Raw genomic sequence first — 23,916 nt, 5'->3', positions numbered from 1 at the left:
GCATGGCAGGGGAAGGATACTGTAACATCTCCATTCCCACTCCACTCCAGGAGAAGGTTACTGCAAAATCCCCATTTCCTCCCGATCAGCTGGGAGTCGGGAGGCAGAGAATAGATGGGGGCAGGGCCAGGCAGAATTTTTACTACCGGTTCTCCGAACTACTCAAAATTTCTGCTACCGGTTCTCCAGAACTGGTCAGAACCTGCTGAAACCCACCTCTGGACTGAAGCCCAGAGGTGGAAAGGAAAACCTTGATTGGAGACAGGGATTCCAAGGAGAGAGAAGTTGGTCATTGATTAGGGGACTGGAGCAGGGGTGAAATCTAATTTTTTTTGCTACCGGTTCTGTGGGCGTGACTTGGTGTGGCGTGGCTTGGTGGTCATGTGACTGGGTGGGCGTGGCCAGTTTGACATCATTCACGTCACTCTGCTGTGCATGGGGCGCTTGGAGAGAAAGCGAACAAGACAGCTTTCCAACCTCTGTTTGTGTATGTGTGTGTGTGTGTGTGTGAGGGAGGGAGGGAGGGAGGGAGGGAGCGATCTGAAGCCAAGGCACCCAAACTCCTGGCAGCGGTGGGGGCAGCTTCTGAGCAGCCAGCTCCACCTGACCTACTCCCTGAGTCTCGCCGTTCTCCTTGCCCCCACCCTGACCCCACTCAAGCAGTGGCTTCCCTGCTCAGCCCCAACAAGCTATGCATCCATGGTGCCCACACCAGCATCCCAAGAGAAGCAGAGAAGATCATCGCTTGCAAGCAGACAAGCAGAGGTAGCAAGCGTATGCCGTGCTATAGGGAAAATGAGAGGTCCTGTTGTCCTGCAGAGCCTGCCGCTGCTTGAGTGGGGTGGGGGGGCAAGGAGAATGGCGAGACTCAGGGAGTAGGTCAGGTGGAGCTGGCTGACTCAGGGCTACTCAGAAGCTGCCTGCGCCGCTGCCAGAAGTTTGGGTGCCTCAGCTTCAGATTGCTCCCTCCCTCCCTCCCTCCCACACACACACACACACACACAAGCAGAGGTTGGAGAGCTCTCTTGCTTGATCGCTCTCCAAGTGCCCCATGCACAGCCCATTTGAGGAAAGGGCACGCACGGCTGGGCGCGTTTGGCTGCAGGAGCAGCGCAATGGGGTTGTTTTGTTCACCGAGATGGTACTTCAGGTGGGCAGGTGGACGTCTGCAGCTGACAACTATAATGAATATGTCCACCTGCCCTCCTGAAGCACCACCGTGGTGAACAAAACAATCCCATTGCTATGGATGCATAGCTTGTCGGGGCTGAGCAGGGAAGCCACTGCTTGAGTGCGGGGGAGCAGTAAGCTGCTAGCTCCTTCCCCGCAGCCCTGCCATGCTTGCCTGCCTTCCACGTGGACTTCTGTTTGCTTGCCTTCGCAAGCTGGCCACCAGGATGCCAAGTAGGCAGCATGGAAGGCAGGCAAGCATGGCAGGACTGCGGGCCGTGGACCGGTTCGGGGGCATGGCCAGCCAGTCATTGCTCCCGGTTTGGCGAACTAGCCTCAATCTCCGCTACCTACTCACCCGAGCTGGTCCGAACTGGGAGCATTTCACCCCTGGACTGGAGGTTAAAATTTATAAAGTACGGTTCCTGGAATTGGTTATGTTTAGTCTGATGAAAAGGAGGACTAGGGGTGACATGATAGCAGTGTTCTAATATCTCAGAAGTTGCCAAAAAGAAGAGGGAGTCACGCTATTCTCCAAAGCACTTGAGGGCAGGACAAGAAGCACTGGATGGAAACTAACCAAGGAGAGAAGCAACCTAGAACTACGGAGAAATTTCCTGACAGTTGGAACAATTAATCAGTGGAACAACTTGCCTCCAGAAGTTGTGAATGCTCCAACACTGGAATTTTTTAAGAAGAGATAGGATAGCCATTTGTCTGAAGTAATATAGGATTTCCTGCCTGAGCATGGGTTGGACTAGAAGATCTTCAAGGGCCCTTCCAATTATTCTGTTCTGTTCTGTTCTGTTCTGTTCTGTTCTGTTCTACTCTACTCTACTCTACTCTACTCTACTCTACTCTACTCTACCCTACCCTACCCTACTCTACTCTACTCTACTCTACTCTACTCTACTCTACTCTACTCTACTCTACTCTATTCTATTCTATTCTTTCCACAAGAAAGCTAGTCTGTACCATTTTGGTAGACTGTATAAATCTCTCACTGCAATACCACTAAGCTCCAGAACCTGGACAACTCTTAAAAAGCTGTGGTGGCACAGTGGTTAGAATGCAGTATTGCAGGCTAACTCTGCCAACTACTGCCAATTCAAACCTGATCAGCTCAAGGTTGACTCAGCCTTCTGTTTTTCCAAGATCCATAAAATGAGTACCCAGATTATTGAGACCAATATGCTGATTCTATAAACTGCTTAGAGAGGCCTGTAAAAGTGCTATGAAGCAGTCTATAAGTGCTATTGCTAAGTACTATTAGTAAAGGGAATGTACTGTCTGTAGTCATCTAACTGTGTGAAGGTCTGGAAATTCAATCCCCAATAGAGAGCTTGAACCCAAAGAATAACATCTGGCTGAATATAGCCATAGGAATGAAAAATGCAGCTTTTATGCAGAATTTGAGTCAGATAAAAATTGTTAGAAATTCTGTTTATATAAAGCAAACAAAGAGTACAGTCACCATGTGCTTTACTGCTCAACTATATAACTGTAACAGGAAACAAAACTCTACTCAGAACAAAAAAAAATTATTATATGTATATGAAATTTTATTTTGTTCACTGCCCTGAGTCCTTCGGGAGAAGGGCGGTATAGAAATTCAAATAATAATAATAATAATAATAATAATAATAATAATAATAATAATAATAATAATAATAATAATAATAATAATAATAATAAAAGAGCATAGATCCAGTCTTGTAAATACTGCCATCGGCTGAAAGTAGTTGTTGCATAGAAATGCATTCCAACTATGAATTCCAACAAAAATCATGTTCAGGACTGAGAGCAACTCCACAAAGAATACACAGGATATTGGACCCAAATGAAAAGTGCAGCTGATCTGAGTCAGCTCAGAAAATATATCTGAAGCAGGGGTGAAATGTAAAATCTGTTACTACCGGTTCTGTGGGCGTGGCTTGGTGGGGGGGGGGTTAATGTGACTGGGTGGGCATGGCCAACTTTAAAAAAAAAAAAACTTTTCAAAGCATTTTTTCTAATGCTTTGAAAAGCCTCTCTGACGATCAGGAATTCAGCTGGGATTGTCAGAGACTTTTCAAAGCATTTTTTTTTACCACCTCTTCGGCCAAGAGGTTGCAGAAAAAAATGCTTTGAAAAGCCTCTGATGATCCCAGCTGAGCATCACGATCATCAGAGGCTTTTTTTTTAAACTTTTAAAAGCATTTTTTCATCGGAAGAGGTTGTAGAAAAAATGCTTTTAAAAGTAAAAAAAAAAGCCTCTGATGATCGTGCGGCTCAGCTGGGCATGGGGTGGTGGTGGGGGGGGGCACAGGTATTTTTGCTACCGGTTCTCCGAACCACCCGCTGCCATCACTACCGGATCGGGTGATCCGGTCCGAACCGGGAGCATTTCACCCCTGATCTGAAGGTATTGCAGAGAAATCGATCCTTATTTTAGTTCCTGCCATTGTGATTGAAACCGATGTGAGTGATTGGCTGGGACAATTGATGTGAGTCCCAGATGTGAGTCGCAGATGTGTTAAGAAAAGTCAGCAGGGCAGCACAATCTTTGTTAACATGACACTTTCCTTGTTAAGAAGGTGAGATCGATGTTCCTCTTCACTGCTTCCTATACAGGTAGTTCTCAACTTATGACCACAATTGAGCCAAAATTTCTGTTGCTAAACAAGATAGTAGTTAAATGAATTGTGCCCTGCTTTGTGACCTTCCTTGCCACACTTGTTAAGTGAATCACTTCAGTTGTTAAGTTAGTAACATGGTTGTTAAGTGACTCTTCACTCCATTTACTTTGCTTGTCCGAAGCTCACAAAAGGTGATTGCATGACCTGGAGACACTATAACCATTGTAAATGTACTGTGTGCCAAACATCCCAAATAATTTGATCATGTGACAATAGGGAGATTGCAACAGTCATAATTTCCCTTTTTTCCAGTGCTATTGTAACTTGGACTGGTCACTAAATGAACTGTTGTAAGACAAAGACAACCTGTAATCCTTTTTATTTTATTTATTAGTCATATTTCTATGCCGCCCACTCTCCGAGGACTCTGGGCGGCTTACACCAAAGACAGTATACTAAATAGCATATTGCCCCCAACAATCTGGGTCCTCATTTTACCCACCTCAGAAGGATGGAAGGCTGAATCAACCTTGAGCCGGTGAGATTTGATCCGCTGATCTGCTGAACTAGCAGTCAGCTGAAGTAGCTGCATTCTAACCACTGCGCTACCTCGGCTCTTCCATCATTCAAACTACCCGCCTATGCTCATAACAAAATAACAAACACTTTAAGTTCAAGAACAAGAAAATTTACTGCAGAAAACCCCTTAAATCAGAAGTTGAGCCGGCTTTTCATCAGCGATAACTCCAGTGAGATTATTGTCAAGGATTGATATGTTCAAGAAACTTCAATAGAGAAACATTCTGAAATAAAACAGTGTTCCTATACTAAAGCTTGACTGCAATTGATTTTTTTAAAAAACCCTTCTGTTCTAAGACTTGTATAGACCTTCTTCCTTTTAAAAAAGGCCTCTTATCCAACGTGATTGTTGACCTAAGGCCAGAAGAGAGGTTAAATCTATGTCTCCCAGCTTTATGGTTCTTATTGGGCATGTTTGCCTATTATTCTTTTTGCAAAAGGAACTTTTTTTGTGTGGACCCGTTGAACTTTTAAGTACAATATTGTCTTCCTTCTGATTTATTATGGAATCTACTTTTGGTTATATAAGATAACAAATCTTGGTGGAGGAAGCCATCCTTGAGCCATTCTCACCAGCTCAAGATTGATTCAGCCTTCCATCCGTCGGAGGTGGGTAAAATGAGGACCCAGATTGTTGGGGGCAATATGCTGACTCTATAAAACCGCTTACAGAGGGCTGTAAAGGACTTTGAAGTGGTATATAAGTCTAAGTGTGATTGCTTGGGAAGGAAGGAAGGGAGGGAGGGAAGGAGAGAGGGAGGGAGGGAGGAAGGAAGGAAGGAAGGAAGGAAGGAAGGAAGGAAGGAAGGAAGGAAGGAAGGAAGGAAGGAAGCCGTAGTGGCACAGTGGTTAGAATACATTATTGCAGGCTGACTCTGCCCACAGCCAGGAGTTCGATCCTGAGCAGTTAAAGGTTGACTCAGCCTTCCATCCTTCCAAAGTCAGTAAAATGAGGACCCAGATTGTTAGGGGCAATATGCTGACTCTGTAAACCGCTTAGAGAGTGCTGTAAAGAACTGTGTATATAAGTCTAAATGCTATTGCTATAAGTGCTATCGTAAGCTCTACTAAAGGGGTGCAGTGGTTAAAGGCACAGAGCTTGTACAGCTGACAGCCCAAGTTTGGGCCCTGAGCTCTATGCAGTGGGGGAACTCCTGTTCCTGCCCAACTCCTGCCCATCTAGCAGTTCAAAAGCATGCAAATGCAAGAAGATTAATATTATTATTAATAGATTAATATGTACCACTTTGGTAGCAAAGTAACAGCGTTCTGTGTCCGTCGGCTTATAGCCACGCTTGGCCACATGACCATGGAAGAGTCTTCGGGCACCATTGGCTCCCTCAGTGAAGAAACGGAGATGAGCACCTACCCCTAGATTGGAGATGATTAGTAAGGGGATACCTTTACCTTTACTTTAAGCGCTACTAAAAAAAAAAAATCACAAAACTGCAATTCAGTTATTTTGGTGATGTCATCTGGGGAAATTCACTTGAGAAAGCAGTTCTGTAAGTCTGAACTACTATTAATCTTCTCATTGTTCCCATCGCCCATCTCCTTCCACTTATGACTGTATGACTGTAACCTTGTTGCTTGTATCCTTACGATTTATATTGATATTGTTTCCTGATTGCTTATTTGTACCCTATGACTATCATTAAGTGTTGTACCTTATGATTCTTGATGAACGTATCTTTTCTTTTATGTACACTGAGAGCGTATCCACCAAGACAAACTCCTTGTGTGTCCAATCACACTTGGCCAATAAAAAATTCTATTCTATTCTATTCTATTCTATTCTATTCTATTCTATTCTATTCTATTCTATTCTATTCTATTCTATTCTATTCTATTCTACTCTACTCTACTCTACTCTACTCTACTCTACTCTACTCTACTCTACTCTATTCTAAAAGGAAACCAGGCTATCAAAGAACATGATGAATGGACACCATCAAAGGTGACACCAGCCAGAGCATAGAAAGACTCAAAGAAGATACTCCACAATCCTGGTCTTTTGTCTTGTAGGAAGTTAGCACCTACCCTTCTCCTAGAAGAATGAAATATTCTAGGAAATATTAAAAAGGCAGAATATTATACCTCCCTGGATGAGAAAAGGAGAAACATGTTTTTTAGGCAGGAAGCAAACTCACTCTTATAGCCCCCACCCTCCTCAATAGCCCACAGCCAATGTCATCACTTAAGAGATAAAGAGATAGCTAGGTCTATTCATAAGCAAATGCCCTCACCCAAGATCTAACAAAGATAGGATTAGCCCTCTACCAGTGGTGAAATTCAATTTTTTTAAACTACCGGTTCTGTGGGCGTGGCTTGATTTGGTGTGGTGTGGCTTGGTGGGCTTGGCTTGGTGGGCATGGCAGGGGAAGGATACTGCAAAATCTCCATTCCCACCCCACTCTGGGGCCAGCCAGAGGTGGTATTTGCCGGTTCTCCAAACTACTCAAAATTTCCGCTACTGGTTCTCCAGAACCTGTCAGAACCTGCTGGATTTCACCTCTGCCCTCTACCCATCTAGCAACAGAACTCACCACTTGGTACCTGGGGAGATTGCATCACCCAGCAAGATTCAACCAAGCTTGGGACTCAAAAGACAACCTACAAAGTTACCCCTGCATGGCCCCATGGGAGTCTGACAACCAATCAGAATAGAAGCTCAAATTCAAAGACCAGCCGAGGGTATAAACCTCTATCTCTCACCCATGTGCTTTTTTTGCCCAGGACCTCAAAACCATGTGGTCCTGTCCACCATTAAACCATCTTTCCAAGCAGACTCCATGTTTCCAGTGTCTTTCTCCCCACCTGGAACTGAACCCAGATGGATATTTACGAGACCACCTTCTGGTGGCCGCCTTCTGCCACCGATAGCCTCCCACTGACCAGTACGCTCCCACAGAGAGGGGCTCCTCAGGATGCCGTCAGTCAAACAATGTCGACTGGCGGCCCCCAGGGGGAGAGCCTTCTCTGTGGGGGCACCTACCCTCTGGAATGAGCTGTCCCCGGAGATACGGCAGATCCCGTATCTTCGCATCTTTCGACGTTCCCTAAAGATGTTTTTATTCCAGCAAGCCGGGCTGGCCTAACTCTTTTAAATTGTTTTAATTCTTAAATTGTTAATTATCGGTCTTAATATAGGGGTGTTTTAATTGTGGGCCAAATTAATTTAATTGGGTTTTAATACTGTTTTTAAATTTTGTATTTCTTGTGTTTTATCTGTTGGCTGTTCACCACCCCGAGTCCTTCGGGAGAAGGGCGGTATATAAATATAAACAAAGAAATAAAATAAATAAAAATATTTCGTCCAACAGTTTCTTTCTAGAAAGTGGCAGAATATGAAGAGGGCCCTGCTATCAAAGATATCTCAGGGCGAATGTAGAAGGACCTTTATGCCGCCTCTTGGTTTCTTTTGTTGTGGAAAATGTTTTAAAAATAATTATTCTCAGAAGTACAATTTATCAGGAGAACAATCTGCTCTTTATTACGTTGGCATAGGCCATCTGGCTTTAAAAATACAAAAAAACCCCAAACCCATAAAGAAATAGCAATCAACGTTTCAAAACCTGTGAATAGGAGATAAAAGCAAAATTCATTCTGCCCTCCCTAGATTCTCTACAGATTCCAGCTTGGACCTCAAATGTCTTTCAGAAAAGCAGATCCTCTCTCTTAAATTGGCATTTTCTCCAGCTCCAAGAAAACTTTTGGCAATTCCCCCTGGAGTGATTTAATATTTTTTTCTCAGAAACTCTATCCAAGAAACAATGATGGAAACCTAATCAAGGACAGAACCAACCTAGAACTAAGGAGAAATTTCCTGTCAGGGAGAACAATTAACCAGTGGAACAGCTTGCCACCAGAAGTTGTGGAGGCTCCATCACTGGAGGCTTTTAAGAAGAAACTGGACAACCATTTGCCCATAATGATATAAGGTCTCCTGTTTGAACAGGAGGCTAGACTAGAATTCTAGTCATTTCCATTATTCTGTTATCCAGTTTTGGGGAAATAATTTTATTCCAATCCCCCATCAAACACCTGCTTTCTCTGAGAAACCTATTAGTCTTACCATAAATCCTTTCTAGAATAATACTTTACTGGGGCATAAATTCCCAGTAGCAAATTGACTTCCATCTCCATAAATCTACCGTCTTCATCAAGCAATACAAATTTCAGTTTCAGCTGGGGATTTATATACAAAACCATTCCGTTTCATTCTTTTTGCGCCTGTTGAAATAAATCCTTCACATATTCACCTCTTTTGGGCAAAAAGCTGTAAGTGATTTTGCAAGAAACGATTAGTCTTTTCAGCTTAGTTTCATACTAAATATTTTATCATCACCGTTCAGTAATGATATTGTTTGGCAATTTTTGGTCTTTACCTTTTTTTTTATGAATTAATGCCATATTTACTCCTGTCCATCTTTCTAGTATCCTTCCCTTTTCCAAAATGGAATTCGTCATTTTTTTGAAGAGATTATAACAGTTTGTCTTCAAAATATTTCTAATAGGAGGCTGGTAATCCATCTGGACCTGGAGCTTTCCCTATTTCAGCTTTTTTTTATAGCCTCACAGGCTTCCCTTATAGTTACAGGTCCATTCACCATCTGCCTTTGTTTATCTGTTATCTTCTGCAAATGTAGTTTCTTTACATATTCATCTACATTTGCTAGGGAAATTTCTTCTCTTTTATCATGCTTTGTTTAATAGTGATGGAATATTGGCTGCATATTTACATCATGTAGTAGCATAGTATTCTCGTTTTGTAACTTTAATATTATTTTCCCCCTTACTTTCAGTTTATACAGTATGTTAACGATTTCCTCAGTTTATTTGTTAACTGATAGTTCTTCTCTTCTGCAAAATTCATCTTGGGTTTCCATCTCTTTGGCTGTCCACTTGGAAGCTGGCATTGTAGAAGTTTAATTTGCCTGAAAATGTTTGTCTTTCCTGGGAACCTTTTCAATTTATCCTCTTTCATTTTTATCTCCATTAAAATCTTTGGTGTCTTCTCCTCCATTTTTCTTCTCAAAATACCATTCTGGAGTAGAGATTGTCCTCTCATACAGGCTTCAGTGCATCCCATACTATCCTTACATTGTGCCTTTATTTAAATTAACCCCAAATAATACCTTCAACTTCTTTTTTACAATCCTCAATTACTCATTCTTTTTTAATTGCAGAATATCATTTAGCCTCCATCTGTAAATTCAACTTTTCTTCTGACATGTTAAAGTTGCTGGGTTATAATTTGAAATATATTCTATATCTATATCTATATCTATCTGTTTCTCTATATATCTCTATCTCTATCTCTATCTCTATCTCTATCTCTATCTCTATCTCTATCTCTATCTCTATCTCTATCTCTATCTCTATCTCTATCTCTATCTCTATCTCTACTGTTTCCCCAAAAATAAGATCCCCTGATAATAAGCCCAATCTGGCTTTTGAGTGCATGACAATAAGGCCAAGCGCTTATTTCAGGAATCAAAAAAATATAAGACAGGGTTTTATTTTCAGGGAAACATGGTATATCTATATCTTTATCTGTTTTCTGAGGCCAAGACACTTCCAATTTTACACGGGAGAAAACCTGAATAACCAAAGACCTATATCTATATCTATATCTATATCTATATCTATATCTATATCTATATCTATATCTATATCTATATCTATATCTATATCTATATCTATATCTATATCTATCTATCTATCTATCTATCTATCTATCTATCTATCTATCTATCTATTTATCTATTGCAAAATCTCCACTACGTTAATCCATGTAGCAAGTTTCTTAGAAATCCCCAAAAATATCAATTCTTGAGAAAATTGATCAGGTAGTCCTTGACTTATGATCACAATTGAGCCCAAAATTTCTGTTGCTAAGGCGAGATAGCTTTTAGGTAAGTTTTGTCCCGTTTTGTGACCTTTCTTGCCACAGTTGTTAAGTGAATCACCCTAGATGTTAAGTTACTAACACTGTTGTTAAGGGACTCTCGCTTCTCCATTGCTTGTCAGGTGATCGCAAAAGATGATCACATGACCACAGGATACTGAAACGGTCATAAATATGAGCCAGTTGCTAAGCTTCTGAATTTTGATCACATGACTATAGGTACAGTAGTGGCCAAAATTGTGGAAACCTTTTGGGAAAAGTGTATTTTTGAGGTTTGATGGATAATAACACCACTTTTTTTTGGAATTTCAAGATAATCCTATTCCACTGCTGGAATGGCCTGGGAATAGCCCAGACTTTCTTAACCCAAACTGAAAATCTATGGAGCCCACTAAAGAAATTTGTTAGTCAGAAGCGACCCAGCAATCAAACCCAGTTAATAGAAGCCATCATTCAATCTTGGTTTCACATTAGAACAGCTGCAAAACGAAAAGACTTGGTTCACTCCATGGGAAGACGTTGTAAGGCCGTAATTCATGCTAAAGGTTACCCAACTAAGTATTAACTGACACGGTGATAATTTTTGTATATCTCGTTTTTTCTATGGTGATAATCTTCGCGTATCTCATTTTTTCTACCTGTTTCACTTTTCTTCTTTATACTGTAACTGCTATTCTAATAGCAAATCCTTCATAAAAGTGATTGCATTACATTCTTGATTAAATTATCTTTCCATTGATGTATAATTTTATTATACATAAATACATACATTTATTAACTCCCCAAAAACGTGGTGCTATTAGCTAAGTTTTAGAAAATATACTTTTCCCAAAAGGTTTCCACAATTTTGGCCACTACTGTATGTTGCAGGATTGTAAGCGTGAGAAATAGTCCTAAATCATTTTTCTCAATGCCATTGTAACGTCAAATGGTCATTAAATGTCCTTCCCTACGTCTTCCATCTTCAGCTGTCTTCTCTAAAGCAAATTCTCAAAACTGCAGTGAAGGGAGGAAAAAAATAATTAGGAATGCACAGGGTGCCTCAAATCTTGGGGGGAAAAACACACACACAAAGAAAGGACTCTTTCTTTCTCCAACCGTAGCAAATGGCTATTTCTACAAGTTATCTGTCATTCGTTAAAAAATAAGTATAGGGTAGAACAGGCCCAGGAGACAGAGGAAAACCAAATCCGGAGACAGGAAGGCTCAGAGAAGAGAGCGCCAGGGGTAGATTGGAGGAAAAATAATTCCTGGGCTAGAAAAGAAGCCGCAAAGCCCGAGCTGAAGGCAGAGAAAATGCAAACCATGTTATCATATGTGGTTCCTGGTTGGGTTCATGCAATGCTTGGCCAGTAATGGATGACCAAGTTGGCAGAAGCCAATTCACTAAACCCTACAATTGCAAGCTACAATTCAGAAGGTATTGTAGGAAGTTAGCACCCACCCCTCTCCTAGAAGAATTAAATATTTTAGGAAATGTTAAAAAGCCAGGATATATTTCCCTGGATGAGAAATGGAGGAACATGTTTTAAAGACAAAGCAGCTTCCTGCCTCCCCCCCCCTTTGTCAATGGACCATCATCTGCAACACAATAGGACCCATCTAGCAACAGAAACTCACCAGATGGCCCCTGGGAAGATTACATCAACCAGCAAGGCTAGCTAAGACCCCCCATCCCCTGGGAGTCTGACAACCAATCAGGATACTCTTCCTGTGCCCCAGGAAGTTCAAAGCTCAGAGAGGACATAAAACCAAGGCATGCTGAGCATCTCGCCCCTTTTTTCTGCTCAGGAACTCAAACCATGTGATCCTGTCCACCATTAAACCATCTTTCCAAGCAGTCTCCATGTTTCCAGTGTCTTTTTCCCCACTTGGAACTGAACCCAGATGGATATTTCTTCCAAGAAGTATTAACTTGCATGATCTAACTCCCACTTAAGTCTCGGCCAGTGCAATTTCTCTGCATAAAAAACATCCATTTCTCTTTGTTCAAACATTACAAGGAGATATACATTCTGTTTTTGTTCTGTTTTTTTTAAAAATAGTCTTCAGACTATTTTATCGCAGGGGCCAGTTTGGTCTAGTGGTTAAAGCACCACTAAAGGCTAGTGCTGGAAGAAATATCCTTCTGGTTCAGTTCCAAGCTGGTGAGAAAGACACTGGAAACATGGAGGCTGATTGGAAAGATGGTTTAATGGTGAAGCAGAACAAACCAAGCACATGGTTCTCTGGTGCAGCTGAACACATGGAGTTGAGAGTGACGGGTATTTATATCTTCTCTTGGGCTTTGCACTTGAGCTTCCTGTTCCTGTGCAAGAACATGTATTCTATTGGCTGTTGTCAGACTCCCATGGGGCTATGTACAAATCCTAGGACTGTGTCGGAGCTAAGCTTGGTTGAAGTTTGGATGATGCAATGAAGGGGCTTGTTGGGCAATTCCTATTGTGGCTGAAGGCTAACCCTACCTTTGTTCAGAGCCAGACCTTGCTGCAGGCAGTAATGGATTACCAAATCTGCATTTCTACAGCTGCCCCAGCTCAGTATCTGCTTGCGGGGTGCGGGGGTGGGGGGTGGGGGGTGGGGGGCAGGGAGCTGAGGCTCTGAGTTTCTGTCTCCCTGAATATTTTTATTTCTCTTTTAGGGGAAATATTTTATCCTGCCTTTTTTTAAATATTTCTCAAAACATTTCATTCCTCTAGGAGCGGGGGTTGGCTTCCCACACTAGAAAGCTTGTGATCGTGAGTTCAAGTCCCGCCTCAACCCTGAAAGCCAGCTGGGTGATCTTGGGCCATGCGTTTTACCTCAGCCCCAACTCCCCTCACAGAGTTGTTGTGGTTTAAAACAGGAGAAGGAAGGTGTGTTGAAGATGTTTGCTGCCTTGAGTTATTTGTAAATAAATGCATAAAAATAAATTCAGTTTTCAAAAGCACTCTCAGGATGGGGCCCTTTAGCTTCATCTTGAGCTTGGACCAGCTGCCTTCCTTTGAAGCTTCCTCCCTCAAAATAGCAATTGTACTTAGACTTATATACTGTTTCATCCAGGGGTGGGTTCTACTTACCTTTACTACCGGTTTGCAACGGGAGCGCGCACGCACTTCTGCGCGTGCACAGATCGTCAATTATGATGTCCGGGTGACTGGGTGGAGCCTCCCCCCCAGTGGTGGGATTCAAGTAATTTAACAACCGGTTCTCTGCCCTAATGATTTCTTCCAACAACCAATTTGCCAAGCTGCTCAGAAAGTTAACAACCGGTTTTCCCGAAGTGGTGCGAACTGGCTGAATCCCACCAGTGCTCCCGCCGCTTTTACTACCGGTTCTAAAGAACCGGACAGAACCGGGAGCAACCCACCACTGGTTTCATCATGCTTTTACAGCACTCTTTAAGCAGTTTACAAATGTCATCCTATTGCCCCCAACCATCTGGGTCCTCATTTTACCCATCTCAGACGGATAGAAATTGACCTTGAGCAGATCAGGGTTGAACTCCTGACAGTGAGCAGAGTTAGAGAGAAAATGCAAAATCGGAATTTGCCTTGTTTAAGGGAAGAACAGGGAGAAGGGAAGGGGAGTTGCTGAGGAACATTTTAAAGCTGTGTGTCTTGAAGGTTGTTTTTTTTAAAATTATTATTCCAAACATGCATAGATGTTATGAGTTCACTTCTATTTCTGCTTTAAAAAAAAAAAAGTTTAAAATTCTTCAAAGAAGCCACATGGCTGTTTAATCAGCCCCATCAACGACTTTAAATACCCAACTATCTCTGAAGAAATTCTGTGCTTTGCCTTTAGTCCTCCTTAAGGAATTGCAGCTTGGTTGGTCTCTCGTTTTCAAAACAAGATGTTCCATTTGCAGAAAGGCGACTAAAGCGGGAAGAGACGGGAAGGGACCTCGCAAGTAGGCCAAATCGGAGCAAATCAGCCAAGAAAGAGGTTGGGATTGGAGCGATCTCCATATTCATTTGCTTGTGTTCCACTTTCCAACTGCTGCATTCTGCAAAGTCCTTTAAGAGAAAGCAGCAGCTCTCTATCTGTTATGTTTATTTATTTTATTTTATTTATTTGTCAAGCGTATATAAGATAACAGGTAAAAGTATAAACATAATTTGAATACATGAAAAGAGTAAGAGTAAAAAGGAATATTAGGACAGGGACGGTGCTCTTATGCACGCCCCTTACAGACCTCTTAGGAATAGGTTGAGGTCAACAGTAGACAGTTTTAGGTTAAGGTTTTGGGAGTTTTGGGATGAGACCACAGAGTCAGGTAGTGCATTCCAGGCATTAACAACTCTGTTACTGAAGTCATATTTTCTGCAATCAAGTTTGGAGTGGTTCACTTTAAGTTTGTATCTATTGTGGGCGCATGTATTGTTATGGTTGAAGCTGAAGTAGTCATTGACAGGTAGGACATTGTAGCAGGTGATTTTATGAGCTATGCTTAGGTCATACTGAAGGAGGCGTAGTTCTGAATTTTCTAAACCCAGAATTTCAAGTCTGGTGGCATAAGGTATTTTGTTACGAGCAGAGGAGTAGAGGACTCTTCTTGTGAAATATTTCTGGACACGTTCAATTGTATTAATGTCCGATATGCAGTGCGGTCCAGGTGTGGTCTTACTAAGACTTTATAAAGTGGTATTAATACTTATAATTCCAGGTTGCTTCTTTCCTTGATTACCCGTATTTTTCGGAGTATAAGACACAGTTTTTTCCCTTCTAAAAGAGGCTGAAAATTTGGATGCGTCTTATACTCCGAAGGTAGCTTTTTCGAATCATTTTTTCAGCCCTAAGGAGGCACTAGCGAGTGAAGCTATATGCTTTGCCTGCTCCCTCCGACTCTCAGCTGTGAAGTTTTTTTCAGCCCTAAAGAGGCGCCAGTGAGTGAAGCGATCTCCGTGGTTTGCCTGCTTTTCTCATTGCTTCTCTCTCCAAAGATCAGTTGTGCTTTAGAAGCTGTTTTTCATCCCCAAGCAGGAGATAAAAACCAGCAAACTGATGTGATGAAGCTGACCAGACTAAGGACACTAGCCAGATGAATACCTGGTAGGCAGATTCCCCCCCCCCTATTTTCCTTCCCAAAAATTAAGCTGCATCTTATACTCCGGTGCGTCTTATACTCTGAAAAATATGATAGTTTCCATCCTTTATTTCTTGTCTTGCTTTCTGGTGTTTTGGTAAATAAGTTGGCCCCAGTGGTGAAATCTAAAATTTGTTACTACTGGTTCTGTGGGCGTGGTGTGATGTGTGGGGGGTAATGTGACTGGGTGGGCATGGCCAATTTTTTTTTACTTTTAAAACCATTTTTTACATGTAAAACCATGTAAAATGCTCAAAAGGCTCTGACGATCCCAGCTGAGTTGCCTGATCGGCAGAGGTTTTTTTAAAAACCCTCTGCCGATCAGGCAACTCAGCTGGGATCGTCAGAGCTTGGATCATCAGAGCTTGGCTCGTCAGAGGCATTTAAAAGAAAAAAAGCCTCTGATGATTGCGTGGCTCAGCTGGGCATGCGGGGCAGGGGCAGGGATTTTTGCTACCAGTTCTCTGAACTGCCCGCCGCCATCGCTACCTACTCGCCCGAGCCAGTCCAAACCGGGAGCATTTCACCCCTGTTTGGCCCCCTCCTCTTTGTGGCAGCCCCTCAAATACTGGAAAACTGCTTTCCTGTCCCTCCTAGTCCTTCTTTTCTCTAGACTAGCCATACCCAGTTCCTGCAACTGTTCTTCATATGTTTTAGTCTCCAGGGGCCTTTCATCATCTTAGTTGCTCTTCTTCTCTGACTTTTTTTTCCCCTCCAAAGTCTCAACATCTTTTTTATAACATGGTGACCAAAACTGAATGCAGTATTTTTTAACAGACTGTACGTACCCACTGCAAGTTCCTTTGCAGTGGCTGATTATACAGAATCCATGAAATAGAGAACATTCTGCTAGCAATGCAGCAGTCCTGGGGAAAAAAAAAAAAACTGGTTTAAGCAACAAAAAGCCCATTCATGTGGGCTGGCATTTATTTAAAAGCGGCATCTGGGTTCATGACTCAGTTTTCATATCTGATGAAGTTTTTTTTATTACTTTCCACGCAAATCTTGGGCCTTTTTTTCGAATGAAAGACAGGGAGTCTATCTGTTACTTACAGCACTTTTGTTTGGAGAAACGACATTATGCCATGTTTGGCTGTCACGACTTCACTAATCCAGGCATTAAAAAAAAAAAAGTTACATCGGGCGGTGACTTCCCAGGCATTTTAATTACATGCTGCTTAACCGTTCCTTAGAGGCATCACAATATAATGAATGATGTCCTTTCACTCTCTAAAAATAATGAGGATTTTTTCATTCTTCCCCCCCCCGTACCTTCTAAAAGTAATAAAAAAAAGTTCCTACAGGCAATTTGCTTTAAAGCTGTCTACGAAACTACATCTCTGCAAATCACCCCAGATTCTTGATTGAACTGGATTTGAAAGATGCATTGTTCAATTCAGTGGCAAGGCAATTCAATCAGAGCTGCTCTGAGATCCAGAGAGGAAAACAATACATCTCACAGAGCACGGTGGGAGAAATGTGGAAACCCTTCTGAATTGGTCAAACGGGACTTGCAGAAATGAGACCACTTTCAGAGGACCTTCTTCCTAGAGATTATAGCAGGATACTTCAGAGTAACAGAGATTGGAAAGGACCTTGGAGGTCTTCTAGTCCAACCTCCTACTGAAGCAGGAGACCCATTTCAGACAAATGGCTGTCCAGTCTCTTCTTAAAAACCTCCAGTGATGGAGCATCCACAACTTCTGGAGGCAAGTTGTTCCACTGGTTAACTGTTTTCACTGTCGGTAAATTTCTCCTATTTCTAGATTGGTTCTCTCCTTGATTAGTTTCCATCCATTGCTTTTTGTTCTGCCTTCTGCTGCTTTGGAGAACAGACTGACCACTCATCTTTGTGGCAGCCTTTTAAACATTGCAACACTGTTATCATGTCACCCCTAGTCCTCCTTTTCCTTAGATTAGACATACTCAATTCTTGCAACCATATGTTTTCGCCTCCAGCCCTTTAATCACCTTTGTTGCTCTTCTCTGCACTCTGTCCAGAGTCTCAACACTTTTTTCAACGGTCCGTACCACATTCCCATCCCCCTTCTTAAAATCCATGTGGGTTGGCTTCTGAAAGGTGGGCAGACTCCTAACCAACTATCTCACAAACCAGCATCATCAAGGCAAGGCAAGGCAAGGCAAGGCAGGGCAGGGCAGGGCAGGGCAGGGCAGGGCAGGGCAGGGCAGGGCAGGGCAGGGCAGGACAGGACAGGGCAAGATAAGATACAAGATAAGATAAGACGTAAACTAAGCTAAACTAAGCTAGGATAAGATAGGATAGGATAGGATGCAGAGGTGAAATCCAGCAGATTCTGGAGAACCAGTAAGCGGAAATTTTGAGTAGTTTGGAGAACCGGCAAATACCACCTTTGGCTGGTCCCAGAGTGGGGAGGGAATGGAGATTTTGCAGTATCCTTTTCCTGCCACACCCACCAAGCCACGCCCACCAAGCCACACAATGCCCACAGAACCGGTAGTAAAAAAAAATTGAATTTCACCACTGATAGGATGGGATGGGATGGGATAGGATAAGATACAAGATAAGATAAGACATAAGATAAGAAACAAGATAAGATACAAGCCAAACTAAGCTAAGCTAAACTAGGCTAGGCTAGGCTAGGATACAAGAAAAGACAAGAGATAGGATAGGATAGGATAGGATAGGATAGGATAGGATAGGATAAGATAAGATAAGATAAGATAAGATAAGATAAGATAAGATAAGATAAGATAAGATAAGATAAGATTTCACTGTCATTTACCTGTGTACACAATGGCACACATTAAAATGAAATTCTGAAGCCCAGCTCTCAAGAGAAGGAACTCCACCTACTGAACAATGTCACCAGTGGTGGGTTCTAACCGGCTTTACTACCAGTTCTCTTCATGCACGCGCTTCGTGTGCGATCACCTCTTTGTGCACGTCCTTCATGCGCGATCGCTGTGTGCATGTTCGCTTCACTCACATGCGCGCCAAACTTGCGCTCTGCGCAAGCAAGTTATGAATTTGCCCAGCTGAGGTGCGGCAATCCATTCTGCCGCACCTATCAGCTGGGCTAAAAAAGAAGAAATAAAAGGTAGGAATAGCATGGGGGCGGGCGGGCGGGCCCAGCTCCTGGACAAAGAGAACCGGTTCGGTGACGTCATATCGTCACCGCTACCGGCTCGGCCGAACCAGGCTGAACCGGGAGGAACCCACCACTGAATGTCACCATCCCAAGGATAACAATAATCATATAATAATAACAGCAGAAGAAGAGGAGGGCTGCCATGGCTCTCTCACATCTGGTATCTTGACTGTTTTGACCTTACTCTGAGGTCCTCCCTCCCTCCTTTTTTTTTTTTTTTTTGTTTTTCTATGCCTGCTCACCTCCTTTCCTCAGAGGCTGACTATATACAAGCATTACTCAAGAACGGTTTCTTGTTCTGGAGTTGTTTTTCCAATCATGCGTAAGAGCAACAGAGGGGAAAAAAACAAAATTTCATTAGACATCTGCCCTGAAGTCTGTATTTCAAGAAGAAAATTGACTTTATGTGACCACCTGTTTGAGAGCAGGAGGATGAATAAAAATAGCTCTGTAATAAGAAGGCAGAGTGCACAGAAAGGCAGGAGGAGGAGAGGGAAGAAGAGGGGGAGAGAGGGAGGAGGAGAGGAGGAGGGGTGCGGTGAGTGGAAGAGGGGTAGGGGAGGTGAAGGAGGAGGAGGGAGAGGAAAAAGGGGAGGAGAGGAGGAGGAGGAGAAGGTTGAGGAGATGGAGAGAGGGGAAGGAGGAGAGGAGGAGGAGGGGGAGGGAGGATGAGGGGAGGAAAAAGGGGAGGAGGGGGAGGAAAAAGAAGAGGGGAGGAGGAGAGGAGGAGGAGAGAGAGGAGGTGAAGGGGGAGAGGTCAAGGAGAAGGAGGAGAGGGAGGAGGAGGGGAAGAGGAGGGGGAAGTAAAAGAGGAGAAGGAGAGGAGGAGGAGAAGGTTGAGGAACAGATGGAGAGAGGGAGAGGAAAAAGAGAAGGAGGGGAGGAGAGGAGAAGGAGGATGGGGAGAGAGGAGGAGGAGGGGAAGGGGGGAGGAGAGGAGGAGAGGAGGAGGAGGGGAGGAGGGGTAAGGGAAATGGAGATGGAGGAGGAGGGGGCAGTAAAAAAGAGAGGAGGGGGAGGAGGGGAAGAGGAGGAGGAGGAAGAGGGGAGGAGGAGGAATGGGAGGTGGTGGAGGAGGAGGAGGACAGGGAAGGAAAAGGAGAGGAAGGGGAGGAGGGGATGAGAAGGAGGGCAGTGGAGGAGATGAAGTCAATTGGCATCCAAAGTCCCTCTGAAGATGCTGCCTCTAGATTGCCTCATCTCGATTCCATGCAAAAAAAGAAAAGTCAGGGCTTTGATTTGCATGGCCCTGGCCTCCATTTTGACTCTTTTTTTGCCCTTGCAGAAATTCTTATTGGTAGAAGACTTGACTGAGGCAGTTAGGAGACCGTCCCAGCCAAAGGACCCTGTTGATTTTTAGGACTTAACAAAATCCAACCTTTGGTTCACCTGCAGTTTCTGAATTACTTTACCACATCCTGTTTTACTTTTGTGGCACTTTGCTGATTCCTACGCTTTGTTTCTATTTATCCAAATGGCATAGTGAGGCTAAAGACGCCTCTGTTCATGATGGAACAGGATAACAGGTCCCTGACCCTTGATACTGTTCTGAGCCATTGATTTTCTTTATCCACATGAAGAATAACAGAATAAGAGAGTTGGAAGGGACCTTGGAGGTCTTCTACTCCAACCCCCTGCTCAAGCAGGAGGCCCTGTACTATGTCAGACAAGTGAATGTCTGGAAAGAATAATCAACAAAACTTCCTAACTAATATTTATTATTTTTATTATAGGCATTGCAAATCCTCCTGAGTCCTGAACAAATGAGATCTTCTATTCATAGCTGTTTAAATCAGGGGTTCGCTGCTGGGAGTTCACAGGGGTTCGGGAGAACCTCTAGCTAAAATTCTGTGCAGTTCGGAGAAACCCCAAATCCCACTCCTGGCTGCCCCTCCCACCCCCCCCACAGCAGTTCCCATGTGGCCCGTTTTGGATGCAGGTAAGTGCAGGGCGTGCACAGAGGCTCGGGAGGGCGAAAAATGGGCCTACTGGAAGTTTGGGAAAGCCAGAAACTGGCCTGTTTCTGCCCTCCAGAGGGCCTCCGGAGCCTGGGGAGGCTGTTTTTGCCCTCCCGGAGGCTCGAGGAAAGAGCAAAAGCGCCCTCCCCGCCATGGTGCAGGACGGCTGATTAGGCCACGCCCACCATGGCTATGCCCACCCAGCAACCGAGCAGAGAACCCCTTGCTAAAATTTTTGAAGCCCACTCCTAGTTTAAATGAATGAATACGTAAAACAAATTTGCAGCCAAATATGTTGAGAACTTGTAGGGTGAGAGAACAGGACTGAACCACCACAAGAAATCCCGGGGATACAGACGACATCTAGTGGCCAGGGATAAGTTGCACAACACTCTTCCCTTGACAAAAAGTAAAACAACCAAGTAAATTTGAAAGGAAACCTATACTCCTATATGCTTAGAAAGAGCAGGCCTATTGAAAATGGGCTCTGCTCCAAATTCTCACTAATTCTAGCTGCTCAGGATTCTGTAATATTGAATAAACCATGACAACATAGCCCTGAGGTTTGGCTCTCTTAACCCTGATCGTTTAACAACCAATAGTTTACAATGCCAACAGTTTGCAATAGCAATAGTACTTAGACTTATATACCACTTTACAGTGCTTTATACCTCTCCAAGCGATTTACAGGGTCAGCCTATTGCCCCCAACAATTTGGGTCCTAATTTTACCCACCTCGGAAGGATGGAAGGCTGAATCAACCTTAAGGCTGGTGAGATTTGAACTGGCAAATTGCAGGCAGCTGGCAGTCAACAGAAATAGCCTGCAGTACTGCACTCTAATCACTGCACCGCTGCGGCTCAAGCCTTTTAATTTTTTAATTGCATATAGACATATAGAACCCCACATACACATATACTGTAGATCCCCACATAGATCGCTCTTTTAACCGTGACAGTTTAACAACAACAACCACGACACAATTACAACTTTCAAGCTATCTTTAATATTTTTTTTTCATTGCATATTAGTACACATACAGGACCCCACATAGATTAAAAAACAAAACTGAGTGCCGTTCTTGAACTCAGCAGTTAAAATCTACCACTGATGCAAACTGTCTTGCATGTAGTCTTTAACAGTATCAGAGTTGGAAGGGACCTTGGAGGTCATCTAGTCCAACCCCCTGCTCACGCAGGTGACCTGTACTAGGGATTCGAACCGCCGAACTGCTGACCTTTCTGATCGACAAACTCAGTGTCTTAGCCACTGAGCCACCTAGCCAGGCTTTTGCAAAACAAAATCCTATCCATTTCAATCAGTGGTGGGTTGTTCCTGGTTCACCCTGGTTCGGAGCTCCGCCCACCCACACAGACATCATCAAAAACGCTTTGTGCATGCGCAGAAGCGCCGTGCGCTACCGACAGCGAACTGGTAGCGCCGGGATTTGAATCCCACTACTGATTTCAATGGGATTTTCTGTCCATCTTTTGATTATAAGACTGCAACCCTAATCTAATAATTACAGCCTTTGCAGGCCGATTTTCACTCAAAGCATCTCTTGTGATAGAAAAAAAATAGAATAACAGAGTTGGAAGGGACCTTGGAGGTCTTCTAGTCCAACCCCCCTGTCCAGGTAGGAAACCCTACACCACTTCAGAGAAATGGTTATGCAACATCTTCTTAAAAACTTCCAGTGTTGGAGCATTCACAACTTCTGGAGGCAAGTTGTTTCACTGGTTAATTGTTCTAACTGTCAGGAAATTTCTCCTTAGTTCTAAGTTACTTCTTTTCTTGATTAGTTTCCACCCATTGCTTCTTGTTCTACCCTCAGGTCCTTTGGAGAATAGCTTGACTCCCTCTTCTTTGTGGCAGACCCTGAGATATTGGAACACTGCTATCATGTCTCCCCTAGTCCTTCTTTTCATTAAACTAGTTCCTGCAATCGTTCTTCATATGTTTTAGCCTCCAGTCCCCTAATCATCTTTGTTGCTCTTCTCTGCACTCTTTCTAGAGTCTCAACATCTTTTTTACATTGTAAAAAAGTCTGCTATATTTTAAAATTCATAATAGATCTCCCTTAACTGCTTTCGATCTATAGTTGAAAATATCCAAAGATATTTCTACAAATATAATGAGAAACAGGCCGTTTCAATCGTAATTTTTTTTTTAATGACTGAAGTGATTTTATTTTGGTGCAGTCATGTAAATTTGAATGATACTGGACTCAAAAAGAGCATAAATAAAACTACGCAACAAAGATATATTTCCTTAAAACGACTCCTTCACTTATCACTCTAATCGGCGGTTTAAAGTACATGTGTGAATAAATATTTGGGGAAATTGTTCCAGCTAAATTCTAGCCTGCACTTTCATACCATTTCTTGCCAGTCTTCAATTCCCTCCCTTCCCAAGTCCAGCTGTTCATGACAAAATCAAATAAACCATTTTTGAGATGGAACATGCTGTGAGTTTGTTTATTATTCAAGATGACTTTAAAAGTTAAATTAATTTGAAAGAGATTCATGATGTAACGCTTCGGGATGGCTCATAAAGCGAATTTGGACCATCGTGGGGGTGTGAGGTTTATATATTACAGATTTATTCATGGGCTCTGAAATAAATTGGAAGCTGATTGAGATTTCTTAGTGCATCTGTTAGGTGCTCCCAGAAGCTCAGTGAGTTTCCACACTTCAATTGCCGTTGCCACAAGAACATGTTTTAAGACATTTCAATAATACAGCAGTACCTAGCCAAATGGCTCTACCCACAGATTTTATAACTTGATTAAAATTAACAGATGGAAAATTACTACTAGGGGCCCCTTATTCACTCTTTGCTCTGGCCTTGCCTGCTTACTCGCTTTTGCAGTTCCCATTTTTTTTTTAGGGTGCCCCCAACATACCATAAAAAAACCTCAGCACAATTCTTGGCCCTGAAAAATGATTCAACTGGGATATGGGGGAAGGTAATCCTACTGGTGGTGGAGGGGAGAAGGCATGTATATTTCTAGTTCAACTGGAATTTCCACGGCTGATATTTCCATCTTCCATGGAGAAGAGTTTTTATTTTCCCCACCTTCTTACAGAATATCAGAGGCCCCAAAACATATTCAGGCCTTTTGCTGCCTCGTGGGACATGATTTTTTTTTTTTTAAAAAAAAAAGCTGGGGGAGATCTGGGGATGGAGAGGGTCAGATTAATGGCAATTTCCAAATGTGCTCCTAAGATGGATGGATTTCCAGGGCTCTTAGTCTGAAGCACTGTGGATCTACCCCACCTTGGGGGTTTGCTTTTCTGATGTGAAAGGAGGAGGAGGAAGAAGAGGAGGAGGAGGAGGAGGAGAAGGAAAGGAGGAGGAGGAGGAAAAGGAAAAGAAGGAGGAGGATGAAGAGGAGGAGGGGGAGAAGAAGGAAAGGAGGAGGAGGAAGAGGAAGAAGAGAAGGTAAAGGAGGAAGAGGAGGAGGAGGAAAGGAGGAAGA

Source organism: Pituophis catenifer, unplaced genomic scaffold (genome assembly GCF_029215685.1).
Source record: "Pituophis catenifer annectens isolate HBS135680 unplaced genomic scaffold, rPitCat1.0.hap2 SCAF_4, whole genome shotgun sequence".
In the NCBI taxonomy this organism is placed as follows: domain Eukaryota; kingdom Metazoa; phylum Chordata; class Lepidosauria; order Squamata; family Colubridae; genus Pituophis; species Pituophis catenifer.
Note: the sequence above shows the minus strand (reverse complement) of the source record.